This window comes from Lathyrus oleraceus, chromosome 1 (assembly GCF_024323335.1).
Source record: "Lathyrus oleraceus cultivar Zhongwan6 chromosome 1, CAAS_Psat_ZW6_1.0, whole genome shotgun sequence".
Lineage (NCBI taxonomy): Eukaryota > Viridiplantae > Streptophyta > Magnoliopsida > Fabales > Fabaceae > Lathyrus > Lathyrus oleraceus.
Window position 1 is genome coordinate 402032576 of NC_066579.1, and position 8285 is coordinate 402040860.

Below are 8285 nucleotides of genomic sequence, written 5' to 3' on the forward strand. Positions count from 1 at the left end.
TTAGCTTTTGACGGTTCTCTTAACTCTTTGATTTGTTGCGTTAAGAGTTCCACTTGTTGTGAGATGAGCTTGTTTTGGGCAAGGATGGCATCATTCGTCCCTAACTCAAGCACTCCCGCCTTCTTCAAAGAATTTCCACGACTTTGACTCTGAAGATCATTCAAAGCCATTCGATTGATAATGTTGGTGGCTTCTTCGGCACTTTTTGACATCAACGAGCCACCCGAGGTGGCATCCAACAACGTTTTGCAGTTTGGTTGAAGTCCATTTCTGAAGATATGGATTTGAGTTAATTCATCAAATCCATGCCCTTTACATTTCCTAAGCATGGACTTGAATCTCTCCCACGCTTCATTCAAAGATTCACTGGTTCCTTGAGAAAACACCGAGATGGCCGTCTTTGATTCCATGAATCGGTTATGGGAGAAAAATCTTTCAATGAATTTCTCTTCTAACACGTTCCAGTCTGTCATTACGGCAGGTGTTTGATCGAGATACCAATCCTTTGCTTTACCGAGCAAAGCGTGGGGAAATAATCGTCTGAACAACGGAAGCTCCTGAGCCTGATCCACTCCGGCAGCCAATGCTATCTCATAAAATTTTGTGAGAAAAGCAAATGGGTCTTCATGGTCCATTCCGGTGAATGGACTCCCATATAATAAATTCAGAGTTCCCGTTTTCATCTCAGCTTGCCTTCCTGTGTGGTTGGCAAACTGAGCGGTGTTCCTTGGACTATTGATACATGGAGTAGAAATATGTGGTGGTGGTTGTGGCTCCATGTTTGGTATGAATGGGTGTGGATTTGTGGTTGAAGAACTTTCTTCTTGCTCTTGGCGTTGTCTAGCCTGTTGCCTCCTACGTCTCGTTTTGCTATTGAGCCTCCTTGCGGTTCTCTCGATCTCAGGATCAAAAAGAAGTTCGTCCACAGGGATTTGCCCTCGCATAAAACGTAAGCTGCACACTAAACCAAACAAATTACAAGCACAAGTCAAAAATTCACAAGCTAAAACTTAAACAACCATTGCGATGCTCGCAATATCAATTTACAATCCCCGGCAACGGCGCCATTTTGTTGAGATGTATATTTCGTGTCGGGTTTTTGTTATCGTATCCACAGGGATTGTAAGATATCACCGCCGTTCGATGGTTGTATTAATCTTAGCTCAATGTAACAATAGGGTTTTGGTTTTAATCAAGTTATCTTGCATAAAAAGTAATAAATTGCGGTAAAAGTTATGGTTTGATTAAATGAGAAATATTGTCAAAGTTAGGTTTCAATGATCACTTTGCATGTATTTGCTCGGTCAACAATCTTATAAACTCCTTTAGATGATAAATCATTTCACAAAGTCCTCTCAATATGTTTCTCTCGAACACATATTGTGAGTTTTGCCATTTTGATCCATTGTTTCTCTCGAACACAATCTATCAAAATGACAACTTTTTGGTTCAACCTTATGGTGAACAAAATCATTCGTTACTATCTCTAGCTAACAAACAAGTTTGGATGAAAACCTAGGTCAAGAGTCGGTAAACATCTCTCGATCATAAACCAACACAAAGAGTTTTAAATAGAAACAAAGTTTTCATCATATATTTACCGTTAAAGAGTTTACATATGAGGATCCTTACATTTACACACAAAGCTAGTAATCACCTACATCTAACCTTGACAAATGGATGACTTAGCTACTCATTTTCATGGTAGCTTGGTCGGCAAGTAAGGAAAGAAGGTTGATCAACATCCAAGTCGGATAATCGAAGTTGGATGGGAATCCACCTTCTTTTTGTAGAAGATGGTTCTAAGATGAAGAGAAATGAAAACTAGGGCATAAAGATCCCAAGAACAATGCTGCAAAAATATCTAGAAGAAAGTACAAAAGTGGAAAAAGTTGGTAAAAATGAGGTCTGGTGCTCAAAAGTGGCACCTGCTACTTATAGACCACAGCTGGGCAGTCATGTTCGCTAGGCGAGCAGAATGGCTCGCCTAGCGAGGGTCTAAAATGGGCACAAAAGGCCCCTGCGCCCAGAGAAAACATGGCCTGCTGAACTGTCATGTTCGCCTAGCGAACATACCTTCGCCTAGCGAAGGACACGCTTCAACCTTCGCCCCAGCGAGGTTGAGAGGTTTTGCTACTGGAATGCTCGCTGGGGACTCGCTAGAGCTTCGCCTAGCGAGTGAGTGCTGGCTGCGTTTTTCACCAAAACAGAATGAACTCGCTACCACCTTCGCCTTGAACTCGCCTAGCGAATTAATTTGACAATTTACTGGAGCTGTTCGCCTGGAACTCGCCTAGCGAACCAATGCTTCGCCACAGCCTCGCCTAGCGAGCAGGCTGATGAAATGCTTGTATTCTTTGGTTCCTTTGCCAATTTTCTTGTGTCTTCATTTTCAATTGGTTCATGTCTTTCCTGCACAATAACACACAAATCAAAGGCACCAAGCTTGTTTATCAATGTAATGCATTCCATGTAAAACAAATGTGGTTTTGACAGTTTTAGCAAGGAAAAAGAGTGAAAGATGCCCACATATGATAGCTCTAATAGGCACTTTTGGGCATCTAACAGGAAACACTGTGTGAGAAATCTGAGTGTACTGTGCAAAGTAGAAAGATGAACGGAAACGGCAACATGAACACCAAACTTCCAGTATTTGACGGTAAAAACTGGAATCGTTGGATGATCCAAATGCGTGTACTGTTCGGTGCTCAAGATGTTCTAGATCTTGTCACTGATGGTTATGTTCCGGTAGCAGCAGATGCGACGGATGAACAGAAAAACGCACAGAAGGAAGTAAGGAAGAAGGATCAGAAAGCATTGTTCTTCATTCATCAATGTGTTGATGTAAATGTGTTTGAGAAGATTGCAGATTAAACGACAGCAAAGGCTGCGTGGGACACACTGGTTAGATGTTATAGTGGTGACGCATCAGTGAAGAAGGTGAAGCTTCAGTCCTTGAGAAAGCAATATGAGAATCTCAACATGAAGAATAATGAGAAAGTTTCTGAATACATCTCTAGAGTGATTCTGATCACTAATGAGATGAAAGCGTGTGGAGAAACTCTTTCTGAAGAAACAATCATGGAGAAGGTATTGAGATCCCTTACCTCTCAATTTGATTACATTGTGGTAGCAATAGAACGTTCCAAAGATCTGAGCACCATGAGAATTGAAGAGCTGCAGAGCAGTCTAGAAGCGCAAGAGTTGCGTTTAACTGAGAGAACTTCTGAAAGGGAAGTAGAGCAGCAGGCTCTGAAAGCAACTTCTGATAGGAGGTATCAGAAGCAGTCAGAAGCCAGGAGAAGATTTGATGGTGGTCAGAAGTCAGAAAGCTCAACCTCTGATAGACAAAAGAATGCTCAGAAGGGAAAAGAGAAGTATGACAAGAAGAAAATCCAATGTTACTACTGTAAGAAGTTTGGTCATTTTGCTAGAGACTGTTGGTCAAACAAGGAGAGAAAATCAGAAGAAGCAAATATAGCCAGAAGTTCTGATGACGAATCTGTGCTATTGATGGCCTCTGAATCTGATGATATGAATCTGATAGACTGGTGGTATATGGACACTGGCTGTTCAAATCATCTTACTGGAAACAAGAAATGGCTGGTTGACTTTGACTCTGAAAAGAGGACAAAGATCAGATGTGCTGATGACAAATATCTTAATGCAGAAGGTATGGGAAATGTCAGAGTGATTCTGAACAATGGGAAAACAGCATTGATTCAGAACGTGTGGTATGTACCTGGCATCAGAAGCAATCTGATGAGTGTGGGACAATTAATTGAGAAAGGTTTTTCAGTTACCATGAAGGACAATCTTCTGAAGCTGTATGACTGCAATCAGAAGTTGATTATGGAGTCAGAACAGGGAAGGAATAGAACATTCAAGGTGAATGTCAGAACTGCAGACTCAGAATGTCTTAGTGCAACAAGTGCTGAGAAGGAGAGTGAGCTGTGGCACAGAAGATTTGGTCATTTGAATTTCAGAAGCTTAAAACATCTGAATTCAAAGAAGTTGGTACATGGAATTCCTGCAATTAAGAAGCCTGAAAAGTCATGCAAAGTTTGCATGGAAGGAAAACAACCACGATTGCCATTTGCGTCAGAAACTGCTCCAAGAGCAAAACATGCCTTGGGAGTTGTACATTCTGATGTGTGTGGTCCATTTCCAATAGCATCGATTTGAGGGAATAAATACTTTGTGTTATTTGTTGATGAATTCACAAGAATGACATGGGTATCCCTTATTAAGTTTAAACACGAGGTGTTTGATGAATTTAAGAAGTTCAGAATGAAGGCTGAGAATCAGAGTGGTCAGAAGTTGAAGATTCTTAGAACTGACGGTGGAGGTGAGTATAACTCCAAAGAGTTCCAAAAGTTCTGTGAGGAGAATGGAATTGAGCATGAGGTCACTGCTTCTTATACCCCTCAACACAATGGTCTTGCTGAAAGAAGAAACCGCACTTTGCTTGATATGGTGAGAAGCATGCTAAAGGAGAAGAAGCTTCCTCAGAAGCTCTGGGGAGAAGCTGTTGCCACCGCAACGTATGTACTCAACCGATGTCCTACGAAGAAGTTGAAGGAAATAGTTCCAATACAGAAGTGGACTGGAGATAAGCAAACACTACGCCAAATAAGGGAAAAGAGGGCGCTTATTTTGGCCTATAACAGCGCTTTTAAGCGCCCTCTAAAGTGGCGCTGGCATAGGTAAAGACAGCGCTTTGTTTTCCTGGAGAAAGCGCTGTCTAAAGTGGCCCTTTAAGGGCCACATTATAGTGCGCTTTAAGAAAAAAGCGCCCTCTGGAGTGGTCCATAAAGAGACACCTTAGAGGGCGCTTTCAGGAAAAAGTGCCCTCTAAAGTTGTCAATGTAAAGTGTTTAGAGGGCGCTTTCAGGAATAAGCGCCCTCTAAAGTTGTCAATGTAAAGTGTTTAGAGGGCGCTTTCAGGAAAAAGCGCCCTCTAAAGTTGACAATGTAAAGTGTTTAGAGGGCGCTTTCAGGAAAAAGCGCCCTCTAAAGTTGTCAATGTAAAGTGTTTAGAGGGCGCTTTCTGGACAAAGCGCCCTCTAAAGTGTTAGTTATTTTAAAAAAAATTTGTTTGAAAAACAGTGGATATTTAATTGGTAACCTGTTCGCATGCTGCAAAAGTGTAAAATTCATATTGATTTCATCCTTTAATCCAATGTTATACACCATTAATCCATTGATATATACAACATGAATCCATTTATATACAACATTAATCCTCCATATATACAACATTAATATATGATTCTTTGATCAAAAATATACAACAACATATTCATGATTTAGTAAAATTACAACAACAATATACAACATATATACAACAACAACATACAACAACAACATTCCATACATATATGTACAACAATATACAACCTAGCTATATGATTCTTTGATCAACAATGAATTGACACAATTCATCCTTGATTTCATCCAAATGAGCTCTTGAGTAAGATTTGTATTCCTCAAAGTACTACAATTAAGAGAATAAAACATATTCATGATTTAGTAACAAATTAGATGAAATATCCGATAATATTAAAATAAACCCTAAGTTATTATTCCATACCATTTTTGGGATGTCTATACGATTCAACGCAATGATGTCTCTCATAAATCTCATTACAAAAAATCCGCAATCGACCGAATTATTTTGCTGAGGACACTACACAGAAAAACAAACAATATATATATAGTTAATTTCTTACAAACACTATTATAAGCAAAAAAACAAACACTATTATAAGCAAAAATAAGATACTTAATATATACCTGAACTCTGATCCAGGTAATGTCCTTCCTATTGCGGTATTTCTTTTTCAATCTAAATTTTATTATTGCCCTAACAAAATAAAAACGTATATTGAGATCAATCTGACAGACATAATTAAATATACAAATACACACGATTATTTAGGGGAATTTCACTTACGCGTCAACCGTCTTCTTCATACTCGGATATTTACTCCAATCACCCGATAAAGAATCGAGATAATACACTATTAGTCTCGAAAGATCCATAGCAACCAACACCCAGTGACCACTGTAAAATAAAACAAAAATTTAGATGAATGAAAATTTTCTACGTAAAAGATATACATAGATTAGAATGAAATTATTAGAAAGAAAATCTAACTCGTTGCCAGAATTAAACGGTAAAAAATACAAACTGGGTGTAGACTTATCGCCGGCCGCCATGAATATATCGACTAGATCATTCTTTACGGATGTTGAATTATTCGTTATTAACGTTGCGTTGATACGGGAAGCAGCAATAAAATTGAAACGGTTACACAATTCAGTTCCCCGCATCAATGTTACATACATATACCTTAAATAGAAACATAATAAACATTAGACTACTCATTGAAATGTGTAAATAAATTGTTCAACTAAGTAAATTATAGATTGATCGGAGTACCATATGTATGTATGAATGACAGCGATGCCCAATTCGGTGTGTTCAAAAAGTTGTTGGAAGTCCTCCTTTCCAATTATTTCGAAATGAGCAGCTCCGAAAACACCTTCATCAAAATTTATAGTACGAATGGCCCCCCCATACATAATATCGGACTCCTCCACCATTTTCTCAAGACGCATCAAAATTTGAGATTTTGTCCCGGACGTCGTTGGAATATCCTTAGCAGCGCTTTTCAACTCTCGACCGGGAACCTAAAAATTCATATAAAATAAATCATGACTTTTTGTGATGCAACAGAATCGTTGCGTATATAATTCAATGGGTATATATATTTGTACCTCTTTTTGAGATGCAACCGACTCGATGCGTCTTGAAATCCCTTTACCAACTTTATGTGTGGGTCTTGTAGGAGTCTAACATTACCATATAATTGATTAAATATCATAATTGTAGCTGAATTGAAATGTGAATACTAAATATTCATAATCATTTAGAACATATATACCTCGGCATCAGGGAAAATTAGCTCTGACGGCCAACCAACAAAGGATCCGACTGCATCTCGCATCAACGTTGTCTCTGAAACAACGTCAGGTAATGGTAGACGGGCGTCCGTATCGAATACGAGGTCAACCGAAACTTTCATAAATCCCACCGGGAGGGGATTATGGTGAAGTAATTCACCCGAAGTATTGTGCACTTTTCCCTTGCCAACCATGCGATAAGTTGGTGACGATAGATACTGTCATACCCCAAAAATTACCCATCATTTTTCCTAAAAAAAAAAAAAAAAAAAAAAAAAAAAAGAGAATTTTTTTTTTAATTAATTAATTAATTAATTAATTAATTAATTAATTAATTAAATAATTAAAATAAATAAATAAATAAAATATAACAAATTATTTTGGACTTGGGTCTCCCTCATTCCAAGCCCATTACCCACGAAATTAGTCTATAAATACTGAAGTTTCAGTAGGGGGAGTTACACTTGGAGTTTACACTGGGAGATTCACTGGAGAAAGAAGGAAGAGAAGCAAAACACTCTGAGGTTTCCTTGGAACAAAACCTTGAGGAAAAAGAAAGAAAGAGAACAGAGAAGGACGGATAGAAACTTTGACATAGGAACCCTGCCTACCCGGAGAATTCAGAGTAAAGAAACCCTGAAGGCAGCCCATCTGCACCGAAGCCATCGCCGTCCAATTCCCGCTGCCTAACTTATTCCGATACCACAAGTGGTCAATCCCTTCAACCTTGAATTGGCAAACAGGTTTTGCGTATCTCTATTGTTTATACTTTCAATTGGCCATATCTACATATATAATGCATCATGATTAAATGTTGATATATAATTTGCTTTCGTATGAGAATTTAAATATGCCTGAATACCCTGAATGTTTGACCATGTTATTCCTGTGATAAAATGCCATAAAATTCAAAGTTCCTAACATGGGGCTGTTTTCAAATTCAAAATCCGTGGCCTTCGCTAGGCGAGGCAGAGGCGAACGAGACAGTACCTGATTCTTCTAGTCTGTTTTTTTTTTATGTTTTTATCATAGCCATGCATTATTAATTCATCCTATCCTATTTATTGTTGTGATATTTCTCCGGTGTAATCTTCGATTGCACCCTGATTTGGTGTTCTAACATGTTTCTTTTTTTGAGTTTCGTAAAGGTTCACATATCCCAGGAAAAGGTTATTGGCTAGGTATTCCACTTTATTTGTGGGATACCCTTGTGGAGTTTCACCCTAAATTAATTTTTTAATGTATTAATTTCTAATGTATTAATTTTTTAATATATTATTTTTAATAATTTTAATGTGGAGTTTCATCCTAATTAT